Source organism: Capsicum annuum, chromosome 9 (genome assembly GCF_002878395.1).
Source record: "Capsicum annuum cultivar UCD-10X-F1 chromosome 9, UCD10Xv1.1, whole genome shotgun sequence".
NCBI classification, from domain to species: domain Eukaryota; kingdom Viridiplantae; phylum Streptophyta; class Magnoliopsida; order Solanales; family Solanaceae; genus Capsicum; species Capsicum annuum.
Genome location: NC_061119.1, coordinates 32,268,108 through 32,282,421, shown reverse-complemented (window position 1 = coordinate 32,282,421; position 14,314 = coordinate 32,268,108). Strand labels below are relative to the sequence as shown.

The following is a 14,314-nucleotide window of genomic DNA, read 5'->3' as shown; positions in this document are numbered from 1 at the left end:
CTCACCTTGGACTTGAGTATAAATAACAATTTCAAGATCATAAAACATGGATAATGAAGCATAAGAGTAAACTTAGTGAGCCATAACACTTAGTTTCTAAAATCTTTACTTTTAGTCTTTCTTATGGGAGATTCTTCTGACCGACATATACTATGTGAGCTACCATAGATTCCAATGTCTTATCCAAGTTGAGGAGAACTGTTCTACCCTTGCCATCAGAATAGAACCTTAACTTAAGTGATTATTATACTTCATCTATATTGGAAAAAAGTTTAACCCATGGTGGCTCATAGTTTTTGGGAATTTAAGATACGTTCATCCGCATTCCCTTCTCGGTGCTAAATACTACTCCAGATTATATATGCTCATACTTAAGAAATCCACCTTAAAATAGCATAAGGGTTTATATACTAAAAACCAGTTATGCTTCTCTTTACTTTAAATCATAATCAAGATGAACAACTGTGGATTTTATGTCTTATCTTTAGATCAAAAGATTAATTTTTTATTTAAATCATGTTATAGAACATATCAATGGAGCTTAAGAGCATAAACTTCTTATAAACTCAGTACTTGTACTTAGGACTTGAAATTCATGCTTTATTTCATTGAAATTCATAGCAGAACACTATGCTCAATAATCACCTTGAAATCTTTCAACAATATCTTAGTCAAAATAATGAAATTCAAATCATAATATAAATCTTACAAGTCACAACATGAATATATGTAAACCTTGATGCACTTAAAGCTTTCAATCACATGGTAATATTATACTTCAAGAATATGTTTATTTGGGTATGAACCCTAATTCAAAACAAGTAAATTCGCTCTTAAAATCATACTTTTTAGGCACAAGGATGAAAGAATAACCTTGTTCATAAATCCCACATACCTGAAATTGCTTAACTTGTAAAGAAAGCTTGAACTTAAGGCTTGAGAGATGACTTAGTGAGAGAAATCCTAATCTTGATGATCTTGATGATAGGAGGAGGAAAGTGTTGTTAATTGACTGAAAGTGGAGGAAAATAACATTTATTTTTAAGTTATAAGTCGTGGGTTGGGAATTAATAGAAGGAAAAAGACCAAAAGACCCTCTAACTGAACATTACAGAAATTGATCTCCAGTCTATACGAGTCAACCATACAACTCGTATGGTGAAGGTACGAGTTAGCCTCATGACTCGTAAGCTTGGAAGAATCAAGATGGTATACACTGGTCAACATACGAGTCTAAACTTATGACTAGTAATATTATAATACAACTTGTAGTCCCCCACTCATAACTTGGACAGAAACTTAAAGAACCTAGGCTACTGTCCTTATGACTTATCTTTATACGACTCATATAGTAAACTTACGACTTTAAGGGTTGAGTCGTACCTATAATAGAATGTCAACCATTTCACACTATCTTGAATACAACTATAACATATGACCTGTATGTTGTATGTAGACTCAAAGAAATGAGTTATATAATGCACAGAAGCTTTCAGACACGGGATATTACAATATCTCCCCCTTGGATACATTCATCCTCGAATATGATTCACTTAGGATTTGAGAAAAGAATTAACACATCTACACCAAACTTAAACAAGCCTATATTTATCATAAGGATCCAATTACTTACAATATAAAATATGACTTAAGAATACTTAAACGGACTTAAAGAGAAAGAGTTTTGGCTGAAAATAACTATTTACCTTCAGTAGGAGCTGAGTTGGAAGAAAAGAGATGACGATACTTGGTCATCATGTCTGCTTCAGCTTCCCAAGTAGCCCTTTCAACCAATTAGTTTCTCCAAAGAACTTTTACTGATGTTATTTCCTTATTCCTTAGACTTCGGACCTGCCTATCAAGTATCTTCACAGGAATCTCCTCATACGTCAAGTTATACTTGACCCCAATTTTCTCTATGGAAACTACTAAGAACGGATCTCCAATGCACTTCTTAAGCATCGAAACATTGAACACTAGGTGAACCACAACTAACTCTGATGGAAGATTTAATCTGTAAGAACCTCTCCTACACGTTTCACTATCTCATACAGACCAACAAATCATGGAATCAACTTTCCTTTCTTCCCAAATCTCATTATTTCCTTCATAGGTGACACTTTCAATAATACCCAATCGCCCACTTCAAACTTGAGCTCTCTTCTCCTTACATCAACATACGATTCTGACGGCTCTGGGCAATTTCCAGTCTTTCACAAATAAACTGAACCTTTTCCATAGCTTCAAGAACAGAGTCCGTCCCAATCAAAGTCGCTTCACCAACCTCAAACCATCCTATAGGTAATTTACACCTACGCCCATACAACGCTTCAAACAACACCATCTGAATGCTAGCATGATAACTGTTGTTATAAGAGAAGTCAATCAAAGGTAGGTGGTCATCCCAACTTTGTACCAATTATGCTTAACCATCTGTCTGTGGATGAAAGACAATACTAAGCTTAACCTTTGTACCAAGGCCCTTCTGAAAAGACTGCCAAAATTCTGAAAAGACTGCCAAAATTGTGAAGTGAACTGAGTGCCTCTATCTGAAATGATGAAGAAGGGTATCCCATGAAGCCTTACTAACTCGCAGATATACATTTTGGCATAATCTTTCGCAGTATCTGAAGTCTTGATAAGTAGGAAATGAGCTGGCTTAGTCATTCGATATACTATGACCCAATTTAAATCATGCTGAAGTGTTGTACGAGGCAACCCTCTGATGAAATCCGTATTCACAATTTCCCACTTCCAAGTAGGAATCCTGATCTCCTGTAGCATACCACCCGGTCTCTAGCGTTCAACCTTTAACTTGCTAGCAATTTTGATACTTGAATACAAACTCTGCTATGTCCCTCTTGATACCATCCCACCAATAAATTTCTTGTAAGTCGTGGTACATCTTAGTAGCACCCGGATGAATGGAATACCTCAAACCATGAGTCTCGGCTAGTATTCTTTCCCTCAACCCGTCTACATTCGGAACACAAAACCTACCTTGATAACGAAGTACACCATCTCCCCCTTGGAAGAAAACCTCAACCCTCTATTGCTGGACTACTTCCAATATTTGGTTAATTATAAGGTCATTTTATTGTTTCTCCTTCACTTTCACTATCAAAGATGATTCTGAACCATTCTGAACTATTATTCCCCCATCATCACTGTCGAGCAAACGTACTCCCAATCGGGCTAACCTATGCACCTCTTGGTCCAATTCCCGTTCTTCGTCTTTCACATGTGATACACTATCCATAGACAGCCTACTCAGTGCATCTGCCACCACGTTGGCCTTACCCGGATGATAGAGTACACTCATGTCATAATCTTTTAGAAACTCCAACCACCTTCTTTGACAAAGATTTAGCTCCCGCTGAGAAAATACATATTGAAGACTTTTATGGTCAGTGAAAACATCAACATGCATACCATAGAGGTAATGCCTCCAAATTTTCAAAGCGAATACTACGGTAGCTAACTACAAGTCGTGAGTTGGGTAATTTATTTCCTGATCCCTAAGTTGCCTGGAGGCATAAGATATCACTCTCCAATTTTGCATCAACACACAACCTAACCCAACTCTAGAAACGTCACAATATACCACAAATCCGTCTAACCCTTCCTGTAAAGCTAACACTAGAGATGAAGTCCATTTATCCGTCAGCTCTTGAAAACTCTTCTCACACTTATCTGACCATATAAACTTCACTTTCTTTTGAGTCAACTTAGTCAATAATGCGGCTATAGAGGGGAACCCTTCAACAAACGTTCTATAATATCTATTTAAACCCCAAAAGCTCCTGATATCAAATGGAGTGATGGGACTAGGCCAAGATTCACCGCATTAGTCTTCTGAGGATCAACATGAATACCAGCCCCTGAATGACATGCCCTAAGAAGAAAACAGATTCCAACCAAAATTCATATTTACAAACTTCGCATATAATTGATGTTTCTTGTGTGTCTGCATACTATTCTCAAATGGTCTGCATGTTCCTCCTCACTCCTGGAATACATCAGTATGTCATCTATAAAGACAATGATAAACATGTCCAAGTACTGTTGAAGACCCAGTTCATCATATCCATAAAGGCTGCAGGAGCATTTGTTAGTCCAAACGACATAACCACAAACTCAAAATGGTCATAACTTATTCGGAAAGCTATTTTTCGAATGTCTTGCTCCCTGACTTTCAACTGATGATATCTCAGCCCAAGGTCAACCTTGGAAAACCACCAGGCACCCTAAAGCTGATTGAACAAATCATCGATTTTAAGAATAGGATACTTGTTCTTGATGGTAACCTTGTTTAGTTGTCTATAATCTATACACATTCTGAGAGTGCCATCTTTCTTGCGAAAAGGACTAGAGCACCCCACGGAGAAATCACAACTTTACTTTCTTTTATTACACAATATCCCAAATTTTCAAACTGATTGCAAATATCCCATATTTAAAACTTCTCTCTCTGTAGTTCATAGACATAACTTTACCTTCCCCTTCTCACGCTTTTATTTTCTTAAAAGGTGCCTACAATCAAGGAAACTCAATTTTTCAAATTGTGAATTTACTGTATTTCTCAAATTTCTATTTCTAATTGATAAAACCATACAAAAAATAACCTTAAACCCTACCTGAATCCCCCCAGGGATGGGCATATTTTAATTCAAATCAAAAAAATTAAAAAATCAAACTAGAATTTAATTTTGGTTTCAATTTTTTGATTTTTCGAATTTGTTTTGATTTCAGATTTTAGAAATTCGATTAAACGGTTCAATTTTTTATTTTTCCAAAAAAACCGGTTAAACCAAAAAATCAAAACAATATATATATATATATATATATATATATATATATATATTCAGTATAAATATAATATATAATAATATATAATAAGTAACCCAAATCGTCAAACGTCTTATGAGTAACGAGTTATGTTCCTAACCCTAAATATTCATTTCAACACTAATTGTTGGCTTGTTTTAGGCTTTCAGTGGCGCATTGAGACGAAACAACGAGTACCGAGTTTTCTGCTGCAGTTACGTATTATGTTAAACTTATGGTTATTTTATTTCATTTCATATGTATTGAGTTATTTATATTTGAGAATGAAAAATAGGTTTGAAAAAAATTATTTTTCTAGAAAAATCACCAATTTTAAATGTCCAATCATAACAAAGAAAGACTCACTACTTTAATCTTCAAAAACGAAATAAAAATTTGAAACTAACCAAACTAAATTTGTAAAAATCAAACCAAACCGAAATAATTCAGTTTGGTTACAATTATCATTTTTGTCAATTCAAAAATAAAAGAATTGAACCGAAAATCGAACAAACCAAACCCCCCCGAGATCAACCGCCATGACTGGGAATACACTTGTGCATCCCAGCTCGGCTGAAAATTTCAAAGATGAGAGTCGCCGCCCCTACTTTTTTTCAGTAATCACCCCCCGAGGAAAAATATAAAACGGACGGAGAATTCGAGAACACAACAAGAAATCAAGAATACTATTTTATGTAGCCTGTTGTTCTACTTTTTTTTTTTTTTACCAAGTTGGGTGTTCAAAATGTTTGATTTCAAGAAGACTGCAATCCCACTTCCTCCTTCAAATTCATACAATTTCCTTTATGATAATACCTTGAATAATGGACTCAAACAAAATCGTAGCAGCAACAATGGAAGCAACACACTATTGGTGAAGCAATTGGTGTTCATTTGCTTCAAAATCAACTAGTTATATCTGATAACAAAGAGAATGTTGCACGAAATAGTCTTGCTAAGAGTTTGGATTGATGCTGGTGATATCATTGTTGTTGGAAGAAAAGAAAAAAGAGGATAAAAGAAAAGGTATGTATGTATGGAATTTGAAATTGCCGAGAGTTTTTATATCACATCATATACATATGAAATTTGTTGTTACTTCATCCCATATACATAATATAATTATGTACATGAGCCCATATACTTTAAATTTGTTATGTATACGTGGTGAAACAAATGGACCATTTATTTCAGAACATATATATTATAGAGTTATATTATGCATTAATAGTGTTATACATAGCACAGTTATGTATATCGATCCATATATATTTCTTTTTTGCATGTGTTGAAACATACTTTTGGACTGTTGTATTTTCAGAACAAATACATTACAGAGGGATGTATATGTTACGCATTAACAGTGTTATACGTGTTATAACACAGTTATGTATATGACTGTTAAACAAGTTGAGGTGTATTTATTTCAGCCTATATATGTAGCATTGTTATGTATATGAAAGAATATTTGACATGAATATTAAACATTGTTTTATGTTTTCAAGTTTTGCATTCAAATGCAACTGCCGAAATACCTCAATCTCTAATTCTGATTGTTGAAATTGATTTGGTGTTACAAATTTTGTAATTAAAAAGCTGCTACTGAATTTAAGAAATTCATTAATTACAATTCCATAAATATAAAGTTAATTGTGTTATGTATGTATTTAGTGCAGATATTTTATTTTTTAATTATGGTTAAATTAATTAGTTCAAATACATAAAGAAAATTAAAAAAAAGGGAGAGAAGATGATTATATTTCAAAATGGTGGAATTTGTTGTCATTTACACTATATATACAATCAGCCAGCATAAAGTGTGTGCGGAAACCCATGTATAGATTTCAAAAACAAATAAAAGAAACAAACAGCAACTAAACATGCCTAGTTCATCTTTACGCGGAATCCATAATGTCTAGTAAGATTCATCATGATTGTTCACTTTTTTTTTTTTTGACAATCGTGTTTGCCGCCTGCCAAGCTAGCTTGAGCGCTTCTCGACTATTTTCACAGGATCTACCACCTTCCACTAGTAACAAGTACAACGTAACTTTACACCAAAAATATGAAAAAAAAAAAAGTAATCATGGAGCTGCCTTTCTCTTCAAAACACTCAACCTTCCTCCCCTTTCAGGCTTATCCACCATATACAAGCTGGAAACAAATTCCACCATTTCTTCTGCCTAACACACAGCTGCCCACATTGTTCCAATAACTGAAAAATATCGATCATCATCTGGAGCATAGTCCATCTAACCATAGAGCTGCTGCTAAAAAAAAAAAACAAAGAAAGGTTAGACAAAACATCAAGGCATAAGAGGTGAAAAGGCTTGCAGTAAAACATATTTCAATCCAAAACTTGACAATTACTTGTAAGAATGTATAAGATTTTGTCCACTGCAATTCCAAAGCAAAGCTGAAAATGAGAACTGCAGATGACTTTAAAAAGTTTTGAATAAAGCAGTTGATCTCAGAGTATTGAATTCTTTGACACTGCCATGGCTGCAAACTTGACATAAATTTAGTCTATAAAGAACTTAGTGCCCAGAACGTGCAATTTTATGTACATTGCTCTGGAAAGTGCAAGTCCCTAAGATCCATGAAATTACACCAAAAGCTAAAAGGGTAGTTGATTAGAGCAATGAAGAAATCACTGACATACCGAAGATGGTCAACCACCGTGGAAAACAAATTCCCATTTCTCTCCGATCGTTTCGGTCTTTTGAGCTAAAACGAACTGGGTTTCCACCAAACAAGGATCTGAATACGTATTTGAATAGAGGCTCAGATATGTGGAAAATGGGGCAAAGAGGAGAAGACAATGACAATGCCATGGTTGCAAAATGAACCGGTTGCATGCTTCAAGTTTGCCCCACCAAGATACGAGTCGTGTTTCTCAATGCCCCAAATTTCAGCCCAGAATCATCGGGAAATATCATCATTGCCTCTTTAGAAAGATGGAAACGTTTCTACAACAACTCTTTGACAGTGTTCAAGAAAAATAAAGTGGAACAGAGGGAGTATTAGTATTAGTATAGTACTGCTGCCACTTCTTCGGAGGTAGTAGTATGGACTGCATACATTTTACCCTCCCCAGACCCTACTATGTGGGATTACACTGGGTTTGTTGTTGTTGTATTATTGGAAATTGCACAAACATAGAAACAGAGGGTTTCGGTTTGGTGGGACGGAGAATAGGCCAATCAGAGAGGCAACCACCCTCCAATAAATCCATTTTTTGATCTCTGTTGACCTCATTTTTGCTTCTGGGATGAACTGATAGATTGACGCTCAGGTCTGTATTGCTCAGGCAAAGAAATTCCGGTGACGCCTTGGCTGCAAATATTCCAAAGGTGCATGCAATAAATACAGCCATCCGGGTCATTGCCCAGCTGAGATACCAGTTGGGTACTCTCAATGCTCAATTACTAGCTCAAGAGGATAGATTTAAAGATCATCACTGTCCCGGTAAGGAACCATTTTTGACACTCTCATTATGTGTTTGTGTCCATATACAGAGGATTTTTTCGTTATTTAGGTTTAGAACTCCTCGAGCCTTTGGAAACAGCCGGGGTCTATCGGAAACAGCCTCTCTACTTCTTCGGAGGTAGCGGTATGGACTGCGTACATTTTACCCTCCTCATACCTCACTTTGTGGGAATACACTGGGTTTGCTGTTGTTGTTGAACTCCTCGAGCCTTCAACATCCAGTTGCACTAGTTGGAAGTGAGGCTAAGAACTGCAAAAAATAGGGCAAAGAGAAGGAAACAATCACCATAGCTGCAAAAGAACCAATTGCATGTGAAAGAGAAAACTCAATCACAAGCCACCCGGATTTGCCATGCCAAGATACTGGTCAGATTGTCTAGATGCCCCAAAAATCAGCCCAAATTACCGATATCATCAATGCCTCTCTCGGCAAAAATGGAAACTTTTCCACAAGAACCTGTTCGAACAACCTTAACAAGAAAACTTAACAAGAGTCTGTTTGGATGGAGGACTTATTTTAAGCGGCATTTAAGCATAAGCATAAAAGAAACAAGACCTTAGCTCAGAGGGTCATTTGCTCTTTTGCCCCATGCCCTTAAAGAATTGCAATTAAATGTAGCTCAGTATGATCAGAAAATTGAATAGTATTACTCCCATCAGCATCACATTGCGAGCATTGAAGGCGACGGCAACAACCATTGCTTCTTGTTTCTACTTTTGGAAAGGGTTGCTGGTTTGGTTGAAGGCGACGGCAACAACCATTGCTGGTTTGCTGGTTCATGGCCAAACAGCTCCTTTGATTAATGCAATATTTTGAATTTTAAATTTAGATATTTGAAAATTATACAAAAAATAATATAAGTTACAATCCATTCTCATATTAATACGATTTAAAAAATATATACGTTGAAGTGCACGGAGCGAGTAAAGTGTACAGCCCAAAATCCAGGAAATTACAGTAAAGGCTAAAAAGGGCTGTTAAAATTAGATCAAACAAGAAATCATTGACATACCAGAGACTGAAAAATTCCCAATTTTTTTCCTGATTACCTCAGTCTTTTGAGCTAAAATGAACTGGGTTTCCATCAGATCTGGATTTGAAATAGAGGCTCAAATGTGTGTTTGGTGAGGGGGGGATAGGAGAAGACAACAACACCATTTCTGCAAAATAAACCCCGTTTTGGGTTTTGCCCCGCCAAGATACAAGTCGAGTTTTCTCCGTGCCCCAAATTTTTTCAGCCCAGAAGAACCATCACACAGCAAATATCAGCATCACTGCCTCTTTAATATAGCAATTTGTGGACAGTTTTCAAGAAAAGAAAAAATGGAACGGAGGGAGTAATAATTAGTAGTAATATTGATGCTATAGCAATGGAGGGCTGTTAGTTTGGAGGGATGGAGAAATCATAGGTCAATCAGAGGGGGCAACCACCCTCCAAGAAATCCATTTTTTTGTTCTCCCTGTTGGTCTCATTCTACCTTCTGGGCTAAACTGATCCACATTCTTGAGTAAAGATTCTTTATAGATGGAGATTGGAGCCTACCTGTTTGGAAAGCCACCTGGTAAGTTTAGAGAGCTTTTGTCTCGTAAGTTTTGTAGATATTAACTTAAGCAGCATAAGTTGTGTAATATAAAAAGCATCAATTCTTTCACCACAAACAGATACTTGGGTAGTGCAGATTCACCTTTTCTCAAACATAAGCTAAAGCCCACCATGGCTGCTAGTACGAGGAGCCTTTGCTAGAGGCAGAAACCAAAATAGCTCCAATATCTCACAAGACCCACCAAAAGCTGCCACGCCAAGATACAGCGAAGCTCAACCATTTGATGAGTAAAGAATGAGAATCATCACAGCCTTATTATGGGCCTCATGTTGAAGGTCATATTAGTAGAAATGACACAATGTAGCCACATTCCAGGGATCACCCTAAGGATGTTGTTGTACACAAGGTAGCCACTTTAGGGCTGATTCACTACAACATTTTACTCCATATCAAATACGCTCATAGGAAGACACAAGTGACAATTGAGGTTCAGATTTGTATTATGCTCAGGCAAAGAAAGTCCAGCCAAGCTATGGCTGCAAATATTCACAAGTTGCATGCGACAAAATCACAAGCATCCGGGTCATTGCTCCACCAAGATACCGTCCGGGTAGTCTCAATGCTCAATTACTAGCTCAAGAGGATAGATTGAAGATCATCACTGTCACAATAAGGGACCATTTTGACATTTTCTCATGATGCGTCTATTTGTGTGTGTGCGCATACAGATGGATTTTTGGTCATTTAGGTTCAGAACTCTTCAAATCCTTGGACATCCAGTCAGACTAGTTGAAAATTGAGGCTCAGAGCTGCAAAAAATGGGGCCAAGAGAGGGTGAAAACGGTCATGGCTGCAAAAGAACCAGTTGCATGTGAAAGAGAAGACTCAATTACAAGCCATCTGGGTTTGCCATGCCAAGATATGTGTCATATTGTCTCCATGCCCCAAAGACTCAATCACAAGCCATTTGGGTTTGCCATGCCAAGATATGTGTCATATTGTCTCCATGCCCCAAAAATCGGCCCGATTAACTGTATAATCACTGCCTTAAAAATGGAAACTTTTTTAAAAGAGCCGGTTTGAACAACCTTAATAAGGAAAAAAAAAACTATTTGGATGAGCTTAGTATTTTAAGTAGCTTTTAAGCATAAGCATAAAACAAATGAGATCTTAGCTCAAAGGGTCAATTGCACTTTAGCCTCGTGCTCTTAAAGAACTGCAAATAAATGTAGCTCACAATGATCAGAAAATTGAATAGTACTACTGCTGTCAGCATCACATCGCCACCATTGAAGGTGATGGAAACAAATATCGCTTCTCGTCCCTGTTATCAAAAGAAAAACAAGCAAAAAAGAAGGTCCATTGGGCTTTATGTGCACAATGCAAATACAGCGTGAGCTTTAACGAAGAGAGGCTCAAAGGGAGGAAGAAAAAAAATATATCTAGTCCAAGACTAATAATTATAAGAAGAATGACAAATGTATGGACAAGGAAATTGAAAAAAATTACGATAAAGTGAAATATCAATTGCTTAGTTTCGCTTCTAATTGGCAAGGAAAAGTATGCCTTAGAGCCTTGGTGACAGACATAAAGCGCACATTAAGTGATGCAAAGCGCTCAACATGTTTTAAGCCTTGCTCGGGACATAAGCGCGCCACTGAAAACACAGCTTCTTGTTTCCACCTTTGTAGAGGGTTGTTGGTTTGGCTACAAGAGAAATCATAGGCCAATCAGAGGGGGCCAACCAACCTCAAAAGAAATTCCCTTTCTCCCTGTTGGGCTCATTCTTCATCCTAGGCTGAGCTTGCATCACTGAGTCATTCACAGTTACTGCCCCTATTTAGTGCTGGTCTTTAATTTATGCCCCTCGTAACAAACAACTTCTTGGTGAAACATAAGTTTATATTTTCGCATAGTAATATCCTGCAATTTCTGTTCGGGTATAACTTCAATTTCTAAAGAATTTAACATTATGTCCCCAAAACATGCAATTAGGGTGTGTTTGTGGAAGAAAATATTTTCCTATTTTTTCATGTTCGGTTAAAGTTTTAGAAAAATATTTTTTTTATAACAACAAGCTCTTGAAAATAAGCTCCTCAATAAATGTAGCGAAAACAAGTGACATGTAGCAAAAGAAAGTGACTTATCTCCTCTCACCCTTACAACCACCCACCCCAGCAAGCCCCACCCCGCACCCACCTCCACCTCACCCCCACCCCCTACAACTCTCTCCCTCTGCCCCACAACAACACCATCAACCTATCCCGCTACTCATCCTCTAATTTTGTGTTAGATATAAACAAATATTTTTAGGATAATGTTTTTATTTACTTTTATTTTTCAACAATTTTTTATTTTTATTTATACCAAACACAAAACCACTTATTTTTCTAAAAAATACTTTCTTCGAAAATATTTCCCATAGAAAACATTCTCCTCCATACCATACCAAAAACACCTTAAATTACAGCAAAAGCTAAAAAAAGCTATTGATTAAAGCAAAGATGAAATCATTGACATACCACAGATGGCCAACCACCCTGAAAAAAGAGCAACCCGGTGCACAACGCTCCCAATACCACGGAGCCGGTCACAAAGGTTTATAGCATAGAGTATTATTCTGCATTTCTGCAAGAGGCTGTCTTCACGACTTGAACCATAACATTCTGATCACATCACATTAACTTTACCAGTTACACTTAGACAAATCCCCACCTTTATAAAATAATTGCTCCCTCCGTTTCAAAAAGAATGATCTAGTTTGACTTGACACGGAGTTTAAGAAAGTAAAGAAGATTTTTTATTCTTATGGTCCTAAATTACAGTTGTATCAAATGTACCAAAATGTTTTTCAATTTTGTGGTTTTAAGCACGTCACTTGTAAAGTAGAAATTAAAATATTATAAAAAAAAGGGTCATTCATTTTGAAATGGACTAAAAAGGAAAGTAAATTATTTTTTTTTGAAACGGAGGGAGTACAAAAATACCCAATAATGCTTATCTTCTTTGGATGTATCAGGAGCTAATTATGTATCTTGACACATCTAAAATAAAAAAGAGAGTATTGGAAGCTAATTATGTATTTTTGTAAAGAAAACAATGTATTTCATTGGATGTATCGGGGGCTAGACCCAAAATTGAGATTTTAGCAATTATGCAAATATCAAAATTTCCTATAATTAAGAAAACTGTAGGGATTTATATTGTTTCTAAAAAAAATCATTTTTGACCCGGACCTGAATTTATCAAATAGAGGGAGGCTCAGATGTGTGTAAAATGGGGAGCAAAAAGAAGAAAAATACGACAACGCCATGGCTGCAAAACGAACCGGGTTTCGAGTATTGCCCCGCCAAGATACAGGTCGGGTTTTCTCCATTGCCCCGAATAATAACAATAATTTTCAGCCCATATATCATCATCACACAGCAAATAATTAATATCATCATCATTGCCTCTCTTTTTTTTGGTAGTAGCAATTTGTGGACTGTGTTTCCAAAAGAAAAGTACAAAATGTATCAGAGGGCGTAATAATATTAGTGTTGGCATCAATGCCAAAGTAGAGTTCATTGGAAATGAGAGGAAGGGAGGGTTGTTGATTTTGGTGGAAATGATTTGTTATGATCTCAATTCTCAAAAGCTAAAAAGGAGTAATCACAATATTTTTAGGATAATTTTCTGATAGTATATTGACTGATATTGAGTAATGATTACAACTAATGAAAACTAAAGGTAACTAAAAATATGAAAAACTATCTACTCGACTCCATAGATGAGCTTGTAACCTGTAGAAGGGAAGAGAAGAGAATAGAATAGAATCAGATTAGAGGATAGAAAGAGAGATGAGAGGATTCAGAAAATGAGGGAATTTGGACTATACCAGTAATGCCATAATACTCTGCCAAATGAGTTTTTTAGGTTTTATAACAAAACTCGTCCAGCTGGCTGCATCTGAGCTCTTGGAGCTCATTAACTCAATTCTGTTCGTGGCCGTTGATTTTAGTGTTAGTTATTTCCCTCTCTGTCTTTCTAGTTTCGAACTCGAGTGACTGCATTCATTTTATTGCCATTTCTCAAGTCATTACATACCCTTCCTCTTCAAATAATCCTTGACCTCAAGGATGAGCTAAAAATCTGAAATTTAGAACACCCCACTTGTTGAAGAACACCAAGTCCTCAAGGGTGTTATCCTCTTCCAGGATCGAATGAGAATTGATGTGAAGGACCACCAAATGAAATACCAATGCCTTCTGGATCAAATGGGAACTTGTAATCCTCAAGAATATACACGGAAGTCACATAGAGAAGACGTAAAAGGGCTATAATTCTATCATCTATGATTGCTATTTGAGAACCATAAGTAGCTTTCTTCATGCATATCATCTTCTCTTTAGGGACCATATAGTTCAGCAGATGACTATCCTCTGAAGTAGGTAGTTCACGCACGTTATAAAAG

At 36.4% G+C, this 14,314-nt stretch overlaps 1 long non-coding RNA gene across 3 annotated transcripts; it reads right to left on the bottom strand.

The window, feature by feature from the left end:
- Window positions 1-6,388: 6,388 nt before the first annotated feature.
- On the bottom strand, window positions 6,389-14,043 carry LOC107842893. Of its 3 annotated transcripts, none has more exons than XR_001666157.2 (3): window positions 9,330-12,027; window positions 7,198-9,088; window positions 6,389-7,094 (listed from the first exon to the last, which is right to left on the bottom strand). It is a non-coding gene; the product is annotated as an uncharacterized LOC107842893 (long non-coding RNA). The 3 variants fall into 3 exon arrangements; XR_007044745.1 differs by having other exon boundaries at window positions 6,391-7,094; window positions 7,490-9,860; window positions 10,003-12,027; XR_007044746.1 differs by adding an exon at window positions 12,384-14,043 and having other exon boundaries at window positions 6,392-7,094; window positions 7,490-11,793.
- Window positions 14,044-14,314: the final 271 nt, after the last annotated feature.